Source organism: Prionailurus viverrinus, chromosome X (assembly GCF_022837055.1).
Source record: "Prionailurus viverrinus isolate Anna chromosome X, UM_Priviv_1.0, whole genome shotgun sequence".
NCBI classification, from domain to species: domain Eukaryota; kingdom Metazoa; phylum Chordata; class Mammalia; order Carnivora; family Felidae; genus Prionailurus; species Prionailurus viverrinus.
In genome coordinates, this window is record NC_062579.1 from 87221544 (window position 1) to 87240025 (window position 18482).

The window sequence follows — 18482 nt, forward strand, 5'->3', positions numbered from 1 at the left end:
CTCTCGAATCAGGGTCACTGTGCTAAGCCACTCTGTTCCCTCACACCCGGAACCAGGGATGACAACATACGTTGGCCTTTTCTTTCAACATTTATACCTTCCTGATGATGAGTGAGCCTAGATGATCCTGGCCTGACTTCAGTTCCCAGAGAAAAAAGCAGGAACACCTCATTCCTTTGCAACAAAGACCAGGTTGATGCCTAAGAGTGCGTCCAGACATAAAAGTTGGACCGTCACTTGAAACAACAGGGTCACTGCTGCCCACGGCCAGAAATACATTTTAACCCGGAAGCTAGGGGACTACCCTTCCCCAAAAGTGAGGCAATGGGGAGAGGCTAGAATTTCTGATGACACAGAACGGGAGTTGTTACCACTGTGTGGAACGGAGGGTGGGCAGGGGAAGACTGAAGCACCTGGTCCCATAACACTGGAAGGTTTCATGGTCTGAGAAGAGAAAGACGCTTCTTGCCATCAATTACCAGTATGTTTCTCCTTGCTGAGGAAACGCACAGTTTCCACAGTTTCTCAGCTCCCAACTGGGCCAGTGCCTTCTCCAAGGTTAAGGCCCATTTCTCCCTGTATATTCTTGCTAGACATAGGCCACCATATCACCTAGACAACGGAATATGCTAGAAAGAGGTATTTTTATAGGCAATGTCAGCAGAAGTGGGTGGCATCATAGTGGCTCTCAAATGTTATGTGACCCATAGCATACTTATGAACATAAATAGCTCTAAGAGATAGGTTGGGCCCCCGGGATGCATACCCTGAAGTGGAGAGAAGTGTGTGAGACGCTTGCTGGGAAATGATCTTGGGATCCACATACATGCCAGGCCATTCTTTTCAACAGAAGCGACTCTTAAGGAAGGCCTATAGCTAAAAGCTGTCAATCCACAATCATCCTAACACTGGGGGAATGAACCCTTCAGCTCCGCAAGTGGGATCTTGGCAGGGTAGCATAGTATCCGTCACAGATAATATATTTACGGGATGAAAAAGATTCATCACCTGGTTCAGTACCTATATAAATAAGGACCTGGCTTTCACTTGAGCCAAAATGCAGGCAAATGAAGGTGAAAAGAAATACAGGCATACCTTGGGGATATTGCGGGTACATTTCCAGACCATCACAATAAAGGGAATATTGCAATGAAGTGAGTCAAATGAATTGTATAGTTTCCTAGTGCAATAAAAGTTATGTTTCCATGATAACGTAGTCTATTAAAGGTGCAATAACATAATGTCTAAAAAAACAGTGCACATGTCTTCATTTCAAAAATATTTTATTGCTGGAGCGCCTGGGTGGCTCAGTCAGTTAAGCGTCCGACTTCGGCTCAAGTCATGATCTCACGGTTTGTGAGTTCGAGCCACACGTCACGTTCCGTGCTGACAACTCAGAACCTGGAGCCTGCTTCGGATTCTGGGTCTCCCTCTCGCTCTGCCCCTCCCCCACTTGCATTCTGTTTCTCTCTCTCTCTCTCTCTTTCTCTCTCTCTCAAAAATAAATAAAGAGGGGCACCTGGGTGGCTCAGTTGATTGAGCGTCTGACTTCCGTTCAGGTCATGATCTCACCATTCGTGGGCTGGAGCTCCGCATCGGGCTCTGTGCTGACAGCTCAGAGCCTGGAGCCTGCTTGGAGTTCTGCGTCTCCTGCTCTCTCTGCCCCTCCCCCATTCCCATTCTGTCTCTCTCTATCTCTCAAAAATAAACATTTAAAAAAATGTTTTAAAATCTAAATAAATAAATAATATTTTTTATTGCTAAAAAAATGCTATCACCTGAGCTTTCAGTGAGTCATAATCACCGATCAAAGTTTGCCATAACAAATAAAATCATTACGAAAACTTTGAAATATTGCAAGAATTGCCAAAATGTGACACCAAGACACGAAGTGAGCAAACGCTGTTGGAAAAATGGCGTTAATAAAAAAAAAAAAATGGCACTGATAGACTTACGTGACACGGGGTTACCACAGAGCCTTCAATTTGGAAAAAAAATGCACTGTCTGCACAAGTCAGTAAAATGCCATAAAACAAGGCGTACCTTACTGAAGGTATTCTCAATCAACAGCTCACTAAGATTCTTAGATTTCCGATTCCATCTGGACAGCCTCAACTAAGGTGCAACAAGAAACAACCCCAAAGTCTCAGCGGCTTAACAACGCAAATGCTCATTTTGTGTTCACACTCCGTGTTCAATATGGGTTGCCAGGAAACCTCTTTTCATCATCGTTACTCCAGAAAAAAAGAAAAAAATTGTGTTAGATGCTACATCTTTACATGTGCTTCCATGTGGCAGAGGGAAGGGAAATTAGGGGACCGCTTTCTTCCATTAAAGCTAACCCTACCGGGATGCCTGGGTGGCTCAGTGGGTTGAGCATCCGACTTCAGCTCAGGTCATGATCTCGCGGTCTGTGGGTTCGAGCCCTGTGTCGGGCTCTCTGCTGACAGCTCAGAGCCTGGAGCCTGCTTCAGATTCTGTCTCCCCCTCTCTCTCTCTGCTCCTTCCCCGCTCATGCTCTGTCTCTCTCTCTCTCTCTGTGTCAAAAATAAATAAACGTTAAAAAAAAGTTAACCCTACATTTAATTTTCAATTTAATCCTGACTCCACCCATATTCTCACACTTTACCTATAACATTATTTCTATCCTTAACTTTAAATATGTCTATATGTAATCCTATCCCTCCCCTTAACGTTGTAATTAATTCTAACACTAACCCTAACCCTAACTCTAAATCCGAACATTACCTCTAATTATGATCCTGCTTTTCTGTAAACCCTAGCATTGCTCAAATCTCTAACCCTACCCTTATCATGAACTCCCGTGCTTCCCCTGGTTTTAACCCTCCCTTAGGATTAAACTCTAACTTCTAAACTTCTAACCTTACACCCAAGCTCAAGCTTTAGCACTAATTACTTCTATTTTATTCTGAAAAATTCTTTTTGATAAGATCCTGAGAAGCAGGGCTGAAAGACACAGAAAGGAAATTTATGGACTGATCCTTGTTTACCTCTCTGACCTAAAACCTCACACCCGAACTAGCCTCAGTTGGCCCACTCCCTACACACTGTCTTGATATGATTGTGAAAATTAATAAAAGGAAACCTTATGGGGCGCCTGGGTGGCTCGGTTGGTCCGGCATCCGACTTCAGTTCAGGTCATGATCTCACACTCGGTGGGTTCGAGCCCCGAGTCAGGCTCCATGCTGACAGCTCAGAGCCCGGAGCCTGCTTCAGATATTGTGTCTCCCTCGCTCTCTGCTCCTCCCCTGCTCATGCGCGCGCTCTCTCTCGCTCGCTCTCGCTCTCTCTCAAAAACAAACATTAATTTTTTTTTTTAAATGTTAAAAAAGGAAACCTCATTTAAAATGGAGTTGAGTGGCCAGAAGGGGGCGCTCTCCTACGCTACCACCACCTTCAGCTCTTTGTATCCCCAATAGGAAGAAGCCTTTACACTACTTCAAGACCCCAGGGGGAAGAAGAAAGGTTGTTTGTTTGTTTGTTTGTGTTTAGCCCAGCAACAGCCCAGCCAAGGGGAGACAGTCACAACTCTGCCGATGAAAAGCCACCACACTTCCAACTCTCAGTTTACTCCAGCGGACTTTTGGTGTGTAAGAGCCCCTCTCAACTTCCCCCTTTCCTCTACAAGAGAACGTTCCTCTCCTTTGTTCTCCAGATTTGCCTGTGGTTTTGCCAGAGCTTGCTTGTCCCAAATTACCATTCTCTATTTCTGAATAAACCCATTTTTCCTCGCAAAGTAACTGGCAGTTTTATTTTTTAAGGTTAACATTATTCATTGTATTATGAGGAGCACGTATGGAGCACCAACGATGTGCCAAACACGAACATGCTTTCTTTTATGTGGATGCATTGGTATATTTACAATCTCTCCTTTGCTGTTGTGGAAACCAAGAAATCAGAGGGGTAAGGGGACTTCACCTAAGTCACACTGCTGGAAAAAGCCGAGTGCACTGTCTGGTTTCTAAGCCTGTGCTGTCCCCAGTATGCCCTAGGGCTCCTTGTTAGTGTCCCATACTGTTGGTTTCTAATCTCCCCAGAACCTTCCCAGGTGTAATATGAAATCAGCCCTTCCCTGTACTTGGAAGGCGGGAGAGACCAAAGAAAGAAAGGTCACTAAGTGGTGGAATTAATCAGTAAAGGGAATTTACACCCAAGGCTGGTCTTGGGCAGCGACAGGACAAGTAGATGTCCACACCCTTCTGCCACAGGTTAAACGTTTAGACAGCCGCCTTAACTGGATTCAGTCACCTATACCCTGCAGGCGTTTTCAACACATCACCATCTCAAGGCTGTGTCCTTGGAGCAGCCTCTGGGAGCAGGGAAAGAAAGGAGAACACTCTTGCCAGGGACATGGGAGGGAGCTGGGAGCCTCTTATTGCTGGGGTCTTGCTCACGGGTCGACCAGAGCTGGTGTCTTCTCAATGACGTCCCCAGTGGTTACATCTGTCATGACCAGCTTATAAATCTCATCTGCTCCCCCCTCTTTTGCAAAGAGCCCTCGGCGGTCAGCAAGGGATTTCACCAGCACGGAGGTGGCTCCTTTGGGGCTATCTGACTGCACTGGAGGCAGATGCCACAGCAACAATACAGGCACATGCAGGAGAACGCACAGATTAGCACACCGATCACCAATATCAGTGACAACTTGTTTCCTAAGGGCCCCATGATCCAGACCATTGATGTATGAAATCCCCTAGGCTCAGGATTTACTCACTCAGGGTGTTTACTTGTGTTTTCACATGATTTAATAAAGATGATACTCTAGCAGACGCATCGGGTATAAACACACAACATTTTGGATGATGGCACAGGTACCTTCTTGCGAGGCGGTAATAATGTCCAAGACCATCCTATCTTGGAGGACAGCTCTTTGTTTGAGAGAGAGTGCAGGGGAGGGGCAGCGAGAGAGGGGGACAGAGGACCTGAAGCGTTCTCTGGGCTGACAGCAGAGAGCCCAATGCAGGGCTCAAACTCATGAACTGTGAGACCATGACCTGAGCCAAGTCCGATGCTTAAACGATTGAGCCACCCAGCTGCCCCCAGCTTTTTTTTTTCTTTCGTTAGAGTCATTTCAGTGTTCATTAAGAATAGGCTTTGTTGGGGCGCCTGGGTGGCTCAGTTGGTTAAGCGTCCGACTTCACCCGGGTCATGATCTCGTGGTCTGTGAGTTTGAGCCCCGCGTCAGGCTCTGGGCTGATGGCTCAGAGCCTGGAGCCTGCTTCCGATTCTGTGTCTCCCTCTTTCCCTGCCCTTCCCCCATTCATGCTCTGTCTCTCTCTGTCTCAAAAATAAATGTTAAAAAGAAAATTAAAAAAAAAAAAAGAAAGAATAGGCTTTGTTGGCTGTCATTCAAGGCTTGCTGAATGAATTTACTAAGGGCTTCTTTCTATATGTGCTACAGCATCCTCCAGCCAATGGAGGGAACAAAAATGGCAGCCAAATGAACATACCAGTGAAAGAACGTACCCATCTCACCTTAAAAGGAGAGAGGTTAGCAGCTATTGTTACTATGAAGCAGATTGTCCCCTTTCCTCAGGGAAAGCCCAGGGTACAATGGCCCAACCAGCCAGGTGGAAGCCGTGGCCAAAGGTGTGTGACACACAACCAGTGGGTTTGATTTGGTGCCATCCAATAAATACCTGGGCAGCACAACCAATCAGTGCCGACCCAGTCACTATCCCTTAATATGACAGAATGACTACACTGTTCTTGTGGTATCCATTCCATATTTCTAGTACAATTGGCTTGATTCTGCTTAGAGTCATTTTTTTGTTCCCAACATAGGGGTGCCCAGGTGCTCAAATGTCTATAACCCAGATTAAGCCACATAAACCTATTCCAAGTCTGAGCATAGCCATCCACAGCTCTGACGGTGGTATTTCTAGGGCTTTCCCACCCAGCAACCTTATGGGCTCCCTTTAGCTTGTTTGACAGAAAAAGAATACCCATGCCCAGTATCATTGGCAACATGTGCCCTAGGCCCGGTTTCTGGATCAGTATTGGTAACATCAGGTGAACTAAGGGGCTAGCCCTAGCTTGTTCTTTAGCGTAACACTTTGGGGCCTTTTAATCCCTTTCCTGGAAGGGTGATACCCATCACGGCAATCCTGACAAGCTAGAGAGGGGTGGCTGTCCACATACCCCACAACTGAATTGATTTCTTTGTCGGGCATACGAGTTTGTCTACCATATAAAGGTATGTCCATCAGGCGCCCATCCCGTGGCTGGGCACCACAGGAACAGCAGAAGTCTGAGGTCAAAAAGACAGATATTGCGGAGGAAATTGTATGGGGAGGTCTTCCTCTTCTATAAGAATTACACCTGTGGCCTGATCCTGAGAAGTTAATGTGGCTGCAGCTTTAGGAAGCTGACCAGGTTGTGTGTACTGTACCTGCGAGGCACTGCTCTCACCCATGAGGAGTGTGGACCGGGGGTGGGATGTGCCCGACCAGGACCGCTGTCTTCTCCCCTACGTAGGGGAGTCCAAGTAGAGTGCATTTCAACGGGTCCGGCTTACAGCAGGGTAACGGGATCCCCGTGGACACTGAGGAGTTGCCGCTCACCCAGGGCGTCAAGTAACTCACCCGTGCCATCAAGATGTCCCATTGCCAACGTCATCTCCCAGGCGTGATGGCGCTTGGCGTTCTCAACAGCGTGGCTCGTTGATCTATGATGACAGTCAGGGCAATAGCTGTCTCCTGCAGTTCCATACCTTTGCAGAACCGGGTGCCTGGGCAGTGGTCCTCGGTCTGGCATATGGGCTCTACTGATTGGTCACTCAAATGTATTAAAGCCTGAGCAGTCCTTTAGTCTACCTGGCCAAGGTGGTTTTACCTACTAGGAATGGAATCTGCTGTTGTAATATTCCATCTCCCCTTTCTAGCCACGCTGCGGCTTACAGATTCGAGGGGACAGAGAACCTCCGTCTAATGTCACATTCTTTCACCCAATCTTCTACATGATGACCTTTGAAATGTGACCTCTGTTCACTGTCTATTCAATGAAGCTTTCCGTACATGGTACTCAGCTTCTCTGATCCCCTAATGGTGGCAGGCTGGTTTGCACGGTGACAGGGGAAAGCTTGGGTTAGGCCGGAAGCAGTGTCCACACAAACCCAGGCACATTTAGAACCCCGACTCACAGGGAGGGGACCAATATAATCAATTTGCCAGTCCCTCACTGGCTGGGAACTCTGATGGCTGACCCCAGACTTCTTGGCTTTCTTGAGAACACACGGGACATGCTGTCACTGCATTGACAGTCACTGTACTTTGAGAGCCATCTGGCATTTTTGGCAATATGTCATCGCATCCAGGTACTACTGTGGCCACTCTTTCTATGAACCCAATCCGTTGTATCTGCTGAAGGATCCATTGTCAGGACTTGTACCGGAGCGAGGGCACCAGCTTCCTGATTGCCAGGGGGTGTCAGTGCCTTCTGATCGGGGACATGGAAAACAGTGAGAACCGCTTTGGCTCTAGCAGATGGACCCAAACGTCTTTTCGTATGTCCTAACCCCACGAAGGCTTATTCGCAATCATCTACCTCTCATTGTCTGAGCCATAGGGTTAATCTCCTTAACACAACCCAACTGTCCGTAGAAAGGGTTCAGAGCCAGCGGTCATGAGTGATCAGAAAAGCCAGACAGCTCCGAGTTCAGCCTGCTGGTTGCTGTGGTTTGTTCCTATTTCCGTCCAGATGGTGTCAGTGTTGGACTGAATAGCGACCACAAGTCCTTGTGGATGGATTGCTTCGGCTAAACCCATCTGGATGGAGTCTATCTGTGGGAATTTTCCTTGCCCCCTCTTTACGGGCGGCAGGGGCCTCTACAGTAATAGGGGCAGGGGTATCTGGAGGACCTACATCCTCCGCAGGACCAAGGAGTGCCTACATGTCTGGAGACGGTGGGGTGGTTGACAAGATGGTCCTCTGCTACAAATACGCATGCCACCTAGTCAGAGTGGGGTTTTGAACCACAACAGAAGTGGGTTGCTGGAACGCATTCCCACCCCACCCCTTGATAGGCAGGGAAGTTTCCACCACAATGTGCTGTTTATTAGCAAGAGGCTCTACCCAGAGGAGCGCCGTAAACACCGCTATGAACTGTTGCTCTGTGGGGGGATAACAAACTCCTTCCCCCTTCCAGAGCTGAGACCAACATCCTGGGGAAGCTATCTTTTTCTGTTGTTTCTGCCACAGTGCCCAACTCATACCTTCTGGAGTCACAGACACGCCTCTCTCAAACGGCAGCCTGCTTGGGAGATGCCAGAACTTTAACCTGCTTTACAAGTGTATTTGCCTTTTCAAACATGGCTCCCTACCATGATCTACGGCCCCATACACGCCCTTTCTTCAACAAGTGGTGTGAGGGACAGAGGCACTGCGTCGGGTGGGGAAGAAAAGTCCTCCCCAACCCCCATATCCTTACAAAGCCTTGTACCTCTTTCATTCACATCCTTGGGGGTTGGATAGGCTTACACCTTAAAAATCACAGCTTCTCACCCAACCAGATGGCTCCCAAAAACTTTGTGACAGTGGCCGGGCCTTGGATTGTCTGTACATGTTAACATGATTATCAACAATGTAATGGGCCCCGTTTTACTGATGTGACGAAGGAGAACAGGGGAACAGGTCTTGGGCCACCATCCTATGACCTGTGGTGGGGCGATGCAGATAACCGTGGGGAAGCACTTTGGAAGATCCATTATTGCCCCTTTCATGTGAAGGCAAGTTGATCTTTTGTCTCATTGGCCAGGGATATACTGGGAAAAAAAAACATTTGTCAAATTCAGCACAGCATGGGACGCTCCTAGGACCATGGCCAAGGTATCCAAGATAGTGGCAACATTGGGCACAGCCCTGGGGCGGGGCGGGCACGACCTTGTTCAGTTCTTGGTAGTCCACCACCATCTTCCATGAGCCATCTGGCTTTTCACTTTTTTTAATTAAAATAATTTTTTGAAGTTTATTTATTTTTGAGAGAGAGAGAGAGAGAGAGAGCACGAGCAGGGGAGGGGCAGATAGAGAGGGAGACAGAGAATCCGAAGCAGGCTCCGCACGGGCAGCGCAAAGCCTGACAGGAGGCTCAAATCCACGAACTGTGAGATCATGACCTGAGCCAAAGTCGGACGCTCAACCGACTGAGCCACCCAGGCGCCCCACGTCTGAGCCATAACAGGTTGTGGAAAGCCCCGTGGACAGGGTGTACTATACTCGATGTACTTCTTAGAAAGTTTCTCTTATTTCCTTAGGCTTCTCAAGCTGTTTATGTTGTTGGAAAGTTACTATTCTTCGTGTGGGTGGCAGGCTTACCAGCTCCCAGTTGGTGTTTCCCACTGGTTTGATTACTCTAACCTGGAGGCAGAATTCACCAACAGACATTTGCAGGGTTTGACCTTGTAGGGGAACAATACCCAGTATGTTCTCTGGTATTGGAAATAAAAACCTCGCATTCTTGGGCCTGGGCAGGAGCATGCCCAATCTACGGTGTCAGAAAGACCTTCCTGACCATAACTGTTTGCCGTCCATAACCATCATGGCACTTAAGGGGGCCAGAAAACTTCTGGGGGCGACCGTGTATTAGAGTACATTCAACTCTGTTATACACCAGAGCCATCACGTTTTCTTTATTTCTGGAGGATCCGTGAACAGTGAGCTCAACATGAGGCCTCTGATCGCCTCCAATGACCCTCACCTCAATGACCCTCACCTAAAGGCAGTTTTGGCGTGCGTCCTATACCCAGAGAGCGGAAGGCATTTGCCCCAAATACGACTGTATCTCTGAAGGCTGTTGATTGTAAGGGCAGCTGGGGCAAGTCTAAACTGCTGTTCAGATTTTAAGGCTTTCTACCGACCAACCAACACACTGTTAGGTTGTTGGTAAATCTGTTCAGCTGGGGTACCTGCAGTGATAAGATCACCACACATTTGCTTCCTGGTTATTCTTACTAAACCTTCCCGGCCACCTAGGGTAGCATCTTGACTTTGTGAGCTTTCCTTCTATTTGGGGCCTTTCCCACAGCCCGTATCTGTTCCTAGAATCTGTCAGTTTCCCCCAGATCGGTAGTGGATTGCCCAACATCATAAATGTCCTGTCCCACAACTGAGCTCAGCATGGATTATCAGCAGTCCGTATCACGCGCTGGGGGTAGACTGGAGAACCTTGACTTCCATTCCTGCAGTGAATGTGGCCCCATCAGGGTCTTTGGAGAAAGGGGCATAGACTGCCTGTCTCATTCCCACCTCTCTAAGAATTTGCTTTACCTTCTATATAGATGCTCAGGGTCCCACATTCCCAGGGAGAACCCCCTCTTTGGGCCAAGCCTCCCTGAAAGATAGAACGATCCAATCTATAAGAGAATGAGTACCTTGAACCCCCAGCTGGAGGGCAGGGCATGTGTTGTTGCTTATCCTCTCTGCCTCCTGCTTGGTCAGAGAAATGCCATCGCCCCCATAGTACTAACCACACCTAGATACTTCCCCTGGCCTCTTGCTGGAACTTGACAACTATATCAATACATTCAGCTGAAGCACCTTCACTCATCATGAACATTTCCTGAAACAGGGGCTGCCCCACTGGCTGGAGTTGCTGTTCCGGTACTTTGCTTTCCTTTGTATTAGAGGTTGGACGGCTCCAGGCTTTTTGTCTGTTTCACTGTCAAATCACAACGTCTTCCTCTTCGCTCTCTTCGTTTTCCCAGGGACTCCACCTGGTAACACCCCGATCAGGCTTTGCCACAAGCATTCAGATCTTAACTTGAGGTATCTCGTGCCCTCCTAGTTTGGACTAGACCTTGGTGCCTGGAGACATTCAAGTCCACGACCTACCGGGATACTTGCTTACAGAACTGGCAAGAACTTACATGGAATCTGCTCCTGAATGCTACGACATTTCAACATCTCTACTGGATGCTTCCAGGAAGAATTTTGCAGGGCTTTAAGTGTCAAGGATATGTGTTCTCGGTCAAGCACTGGAATGTGGAGTTTCTCCAGTGATCGGTCTCCTGACCCCATCCTTGCTCTCTCCTGCTCGCTTTCTTCCTCTTTCTGATCTGTGGCTTTTTTTTTTTTTAGCTTTACAACTATTTTTTAACAATAAATACTCAAGGGGAGCAGAATATGCCACCTCCAAATGTGTCACTTTGGCACGTGGACCGTTTTGAGCTGAAGGCAACCAAGGCCCAGCAGACTCAGGACAAACTTTATCAGTCCCTTTACTACCTAAAAGGATTTAGATAGGGGGCCTGTACTGGAAAGAGTGTTGTTCCCAGAGATCACTTTTTTTTTTAAATGAGAAAGACTTACCTGCATGGCAGGGCAAATATCTGATTACCAAACATCTGCTTTTCTCATCTTCCTGTGAACTATTCTCCTCCCCTGTGAAGCGACAGACCGCTATCCCAATCTTTAGCTCAGAATGGCATAGAAAGCACAACTGTCCAGCTTGTCCTTGGGTCTCACATTTTTATGGAGCTCCTGTATGTGCAAAATTTCTTAGTCTGTCCCATGCCAATTGGACTGTTAGACTAGCCAAAGAACCTAGAAGGCAAGAAGGGAAAATTTTTCTCCGCCCCTACCATGCAATCGGTATTGCGGAAAGCAATACATGATAAAATTTTCTTGGGATTTTTTTTTTTTCGGCCATTTTGTAGCGCTATAATCTGTACATCTGGGGCTGGGAGTAGGAATGACTTTTACATGGCCGACTTCCCCAAACCATTTAGCCTGCAAGTAAGATTATTTAAGGGTCTTCTGAAAGGTTATGTCTTATGATGAAAGATGTGGCCAACTCCTCAGTGTGCTGATGTTGATGGGTTTGCTATCCACCCTCCCCAAGAAATTAGCTTTTATTGTTCTTTTCCTCCTTTCTAGAATTGCCTCCTTTTTAGACTTTCCCTTTGCAGGCTTTGGATATTAAGATAGTGGCAGTACCCCTGTATTTGGTCACATTTTTTCTGTACCTTTTTACACATTTGAGCTTCTTGTTGGCAACCTTCTCTACCATCAGGGAGGAAGAAGTTCCTCTGTCCTTCAAGGTTCTTATTGCTGTACTAAGAATCAAAATGACATGAGACAGATTAACAAGAGAAAATCAAATTTAATTTCATACAGATAGAAATCCACACAGACATGGAAACTCCAAAGCCAGTCAGGCAAAATGAGGTAAATATGTCATTTTGAACTAAGGAGAAGGGGGTAGGGGCCTGGAGTCAGAGAGAAGGAATGTAGTTCACAGACAGATGAAAAAGAGTAGGGGCGTCTGGGTGGCTCAGTCGGTTAAGCGTCCGACTTCAGCTCAGGTCATGATCTCACACTTTGTGAGTTCGAGCCCCACATCGGGCTCTGTGCTGACAGCTCAGAGCCTGGATCCTGCTTCGGATTCTGTGTCTCCCTCTCTCTTTGCCCTTTGCCCATTCATGCTCTGTCTCGCCGTGTCTCTCAAAAATGGATAAAAGTTAAAAAAAAATTTTTTTAAGAAGAAAATTCACCACAAGACATTATGTATTTGATCATATTTTGTATTATGATAAGGCAAATAATTAGAGAAGTTACAAGAAATGTATTGATACCTTTTTAGATAAGCATAGTAAATATAAACCACATTGAGTGTTGTAAAAATGAACTAAAAAAAGAGATGTGCACAGAATTATACAGTTGTTGGGGAGGAAGAATTTCTTCTGCCCTTAAAAGTCCTTCTAGCTGGACGAAGAACCAAATTGACAGGAGACAGATTAACGGGAGAAACTCAAATTTAGTTTTGTACATACTGGGAATCCACACACATGTGAACTTCCAAAGACAGGCAACATGAGGCTTATGAAAAACCTCCTGAGCTAAGGCGAGGGGTAGGGATCTAGGGAGCCAAAGGGGAGGGAGACCATCAGGAGGAAGATGAGGAGAGATGTTTGGAAAACCAAGGTTGCCCTGTTAACCAGATAAGTTTCTTAGCTTAGGAGGAATCCTGTTAATAGCTCTCTTCCTTGTACAGGCAGGCAGCTGGGGCGGGGGGGGGGGGGGGGGGGGGCGGGGGGGGGGATAAAGAGTTTTTCCTGAATCTGCTGGGTTTTGATTGGTTTTAACTCAAAACAACATTTATGCCAAAGTGGTCCATCTTGGGGTGGCATGCCCTTGGCCCCTACACAGTCATAAATTTGTTGGCCGTCATGAATTAATCTTTTCTTAATCTCTTAGAGAAAGCTGGCAATTCAAAATAGGATCCCTGAAACACACGTGACGTGATTAACCGCGTACCTTTGCTATTCCTTTTATTGATTAAACAAACCATTGGAATTCCTGGAAGCGTTTGTCTGAATTCTCTTCAAACCACTTCGAGGCTTTCACTGGTAGGTAAGAGTCAACTACAATAACCTCTGGCATTGTTCAAACATCTTCCACGTGAGTTGTAGGAAAAATTAATAGTGTGAAAATTCATAAAGGGAAACCTCACTGAAATGCAGCACGGAGGGTTCTCATGCCCCGTCGCTCATCATCAAGTGTAAATCCAATAGGAGACAGCCCTTTGCATGTGGATACTATTTGACCACCCAAGCAGGTGGAAGAAAGCTTTTCTTCTTGCCCAGCAACAGCCCAGCCAATGAGAGACCATCACAACTCAGCCAACTAGAAGCTACCATGCTTCAAAATCTCAGTTTACTCCAATGGACTTTGTGTCTATAACAGCCCCTTCCTTGTTGTCTACTTGTCTTTGGGTTTGCACGACTTTGCTCGTCCCAGATCACAATTCTTTGCTATTCTCAACTAAACTCATTGTTTGCTGGTAAAATAACTGACAATTTTTTTTTTTTTTTGAGGTTAACATTACTTGGTGATCAGAAGTGGGATCCACAGAAGACTCCTAACAGCTCTGAGACTGGTGGGCAAACAGGGGACGGTACCCACAAAGCCAATTAGGCTCACTGCTTTCTTGCTGACCCTGGGGTTTGAGGGTGAGTTTTTGCCTCGGTTTTGAGCCGCATACTTCGTGTTTGAGGTCTCCGGGCTTGATTTGGGACTCGTTTTAAGGCCTTGTTTATGTTTTTTGTCCTTTTTTTTTTGTTCTGTTTTATCGCAGAAAGTACTCATTAAGCCTTCGATTTGACTCCTTTTCAGAAGCAGATGGTTCCTATTGGAAGTGTGCCGGTTGGAAATACATAGGCCTTTGCTCTGACTCCCTTTGGGGATCGGACCGTTCCAGTTGGAACTGTGCCTTTTGGAACTAGTCTAGCCTTTAGTTAGACTCCTGTTTGGGACCAGATTCTCCTTACTGGAATTGTGCTAGCCTGAGGACTGACTCCTTTCGGAACAGGACTGTTCTATTGAAATTCTGCTGGCCTTTGGTCTGATCCCTTTGGAACCAGACTATTTTAATAATACCTAAACTGGGATGTTTAGGAATTTTCTAGTTATTCTAAAGTAAAACCTCTAACAAATGGGATCCCAGTCATCAGAATGCATTCAGGGTGCCCCTCCCTACTGGGACTCTGCCAGGTATTAGGTTTAAAAATTATGGTCTCTCCATATGCACACTTATAACTAAATAGACTGCCTTAAGCAGAAGTTATTTAGAACTTCAGTGGCCATTGTGGGGAACTTTCCATCTCTTCAAAATTGTTTCACTCAAAATTAAATTTGAAGGCCATGCCTCCTTAAAAAAAAAAAAAAGGAAAAAAAAAAAAACCCCAAACAGGATGCTTATTTTAAATGGTACCTTGAGGATTCCAGATGTTTTCAGGATTCTAAATTTACTTCCTTGCAAAATACTATTTCTAAATTAAGTGAAGCAAGCAAACAATTGAAAAAAGTCAAAATGGCTTCAGAGGCCTCTTTTTCCTCTCCCCTGTCTTCTTTATCTGCTGATACGTGGCTGCCATCTTGTGCTCAGGGCCCACCTCTGGGACATCCTTTCTGAAGAACTTACTTTTTTCTCCAAATCTCTTCTCTGTTCCTCCTCTCCTGAACCTATTAAAAACTGCTTCTTCATTAGATGTTTTAACTGCTGCACAAGGTGGAACTTGTGCTCTCATAAAAACAAAATGCTGTGTATACATTCCAGATTGCCACAGAAACATTTCTGGATTTCTAACTGACATTAATACTCAAATTGGCCCTTTAAACAATCCCTGTCTTTCCTTTAGTGATTGGTTAAACCCTTGGAGGATTTTTGTCAACTACCAAAAAACTTCGCTTTCTTGTTATTCTAATTATGTTTTGCTATCTTCTCCCATGTCTGCCTGGTACCAAGACTCCATCACTAGAATAACTTCAAGCCAACAAATGATCCTTTCTACTCAAGGAGGTTCATATATGTCGTCCATGTTGGATTCAGGTCCCTCTGCCTTTTGTAACTCCCCTGTACCTTCCCCGACTGACCAATATTGACCCATAGGTAGGAGCATCTCTATACACCTACCCAGCCGCTACTGAAGATGAGAACTTCTTCCTTCAACAACTTTAAAGATTTAAGGGTCAAAATTATTCAGGGGGGATATGATGAGGGAGCCTGAGACCAGCTGAGGGCAAAAGCGCAAGCTGCCACACTGCCCCTCCCCCCAGGTGGGATCTGTGTGACATTCCTCAGGCACTCCTGGCTGTCCGAGAACAAAGGAAAGGAAACAAATGTTTAACTGCTAGAGATCAGTTCATGCAAGACATGAGCCCCCATCAGTTGACAAATACCTTAGTAAATTATAAGAAAAAGGCAATCTTATCAATAGCCTAATCTCCAGAAACCTATAGAGTCAGTTTCCTGGATCCCATAATATCACCCGCCCCTCCCCCCTCCATAGTGGTAGTGATGTGGAGAACAAAGGCAGAAGGAAATGGCAGATAAAATTAAATTTTCTTATAACCTGCAGCCCATTGACAAATACTTGAGGCAAATACAGAGTATAACATTTCTCCAGGAAGCCCCTACTGTCTTGATGTTAATGCTTCCTAGAGGGAAAAACAACCTTAGTTTAACAATAGCTTGGCCTCCGGTAATCTGTGAGTCTTTAGCATGGGAAGATCCCTTTAAGAAACTTCCTCTTAACTCCATCTCCCCCAACTCCATAGTGTATAACAAGTTACCCTTCACAACCCCAGTGCAGCCCTTTCTGCCCACTGGTCCTGTCACTGTGTTTTAATAAAATCACTTTTTGGCACCAAAAAAAAAAAAAAAAAAAAAAGCCTCTTTAAAGTTAAACCTTTTGAGGATCTAAATTAACCTCAAGTCTCTTACGTTCCCTGGACTGAGGCCAAATTGTAAGCCATAGTTACAAGGTTTTCTAAAGTGACTGAGGACCGCCACCCCCCACACACATAGATTTGCAGAAGAAGGATAGAGGTTTGTCCAGAAACTTCAAGCAATAAATGACACTGTTGTCCCTCAGCCCCCTGTTGTTCCCAACCTCCATACACTCCTGACATCCATTTGCACTGAAAGCAAGTTGTTCACTGAAATCGATCTATGCAGTGCGTTTTTTAGTATTTCAGTTGAGAAGGGTAGCCAGTAGCTTTTTGCTTTCACTTGGGAAGAACAGAAATACACCTGGACAGTAATTCCCCAGGGTTTCACAGAGTCCTTCCTACTTTTCACAAAACTTAGAAGCTGATTTGCACAATATAAACATTGCTACAAGCTCTGGGTTGTTATAATACATAGATGATCTGCTTCTCTGCTCCACTTCTCAAACCTCTTTAGAGGAAGACAGCCTCCAATGGGAATGAAATTAAACATGGCTCCTATGTCCAAAATTTATTAGATACCATACTCCTGTCAGCTGCTCTGGCTATTAAGATTCCTGGGCATGCCAGACCTGGCTTCCCAGAGGCCAAAGTAATCCACCTTGCTATTTCCACCAAAAGTGCTGCTATGAAGGCAACCAACAGGTAAACCTTTGTCATGGTCCAAAGGGATGGTCTCCCAAATGATACATTTTGGAAACATTGACAAAAAAATACCCAACAATGGTCCTAGAAAGGAGAAACACTACTAGACATCTAACACTTGTTGGCTCAGCAAGAAGACAAATCCGGTGGGGCACCTGGGTGGTTCAGCTGGTTAAGCATCTGAGTCTTGATCTTGGCTCACGTCATGATCTCACAGTTTGTGAGTTCAAGCCCAACGTCAGGCTCCTCGCTGACAGCGCTGAGCCTTCTTGGGATTCTGTCTCTCCCTCTCTCTGCTCCTCCCCTTCTCTGTCTCTCAAAATAAATAAGTAAACTTAAAAAAAGAGAGAGAGAGAGAAAAATCAGGTTTGGACCAAATAACAACCACCACCCCAATCAAGATGGCGTATATTGTGAAATAACAATCAAGATAAGTGCATTTTCAGAAGAGAAAAAAATATGTATTTGGAGGAATAAATGAGGAAAATCATTCAGGAACACAATGGGGACAAAAGAGCAATAGGAGATTGTGGCCTTCCCAAATAGTAAAACGTATAGTCTCTATAATTAAGAGAGTGGTAAGGTGGTTCAGTTGGTTAGGTGACCGACTTCGGCTCAGGTCATGATCTCAGTTTGTGAGTTCGAGCCCCGCGTCAGGTTCTGTGCTTATAGCTCAGAGCCTGGAGCCTGCTTTGGATTCTGTGGCTCTCCCTCTCTCTGTCCCCTCCCCTACTCACATTCTGTGCCTCTCTCTCAATAATAAGTGAACATTAAAAAAAAATTAAAAAAAAAAAAAGAGAGTGGTAAACTGGCATAGAAAAAAACAAACAATGGAATTTAGAAAATTCAGAAATAGACTCAACGGCGCATCGAAATTCAGTATAAGATAAAGATGCCGTTCAAATCAGAGAGGAAAGATGAATTTCTTAATAAGTGGCAGGAGGAATAGCTCAATTTCCGTAATGAAAACAAAATTGTTTCCATTGATCACAACATACATGCAAGTATACAAGAAAACACGGAGGCGTTTAACTATCACCTGGAATTAGGAAAAAATGTTCAATTCTGGCTCATAATCCAAACGCTATATGAGAGACAATAAGTAATTCCGATTATTTTTTGAATTTACATGAAAAGAAACACCCTAAGCAAAATTAAAAAGACTAATGTAAACTTGAAAATAATATTTTCAATCTGTATGATGAAGAAAGACGAGCTCTCCTATCTAAAGAGCTTCCCAATATTGAGGGAAAAAACACAATTCTGTAGAAAAACGGGCAAAAGATACCTGAACAGAGAGTTCACAGAAAGAGAATACAAATGGTCCTTAACCATATGAAAAGAACTTCAAATTTGTTCATATAGAAATTCAAGTTTTCAGAGTCTGTATCTCCCTCTCTCTGCCCCTTCCCTGCTCATGGTCTGTCCCTCTCTCTCTCAAAGATAAATAAGCATTAAATTTTTTTTTTTTTTAAATTGGGGTGCCTGGGTGGTTCAGTCAGTTAAGCATCCGACTTCGGCTCAGGCCATGATCTCTCGGTCTGTGAGTTCAAGCCCCGTATCGGGCTCTGGGCTGACAGCTCAGAGCCTGG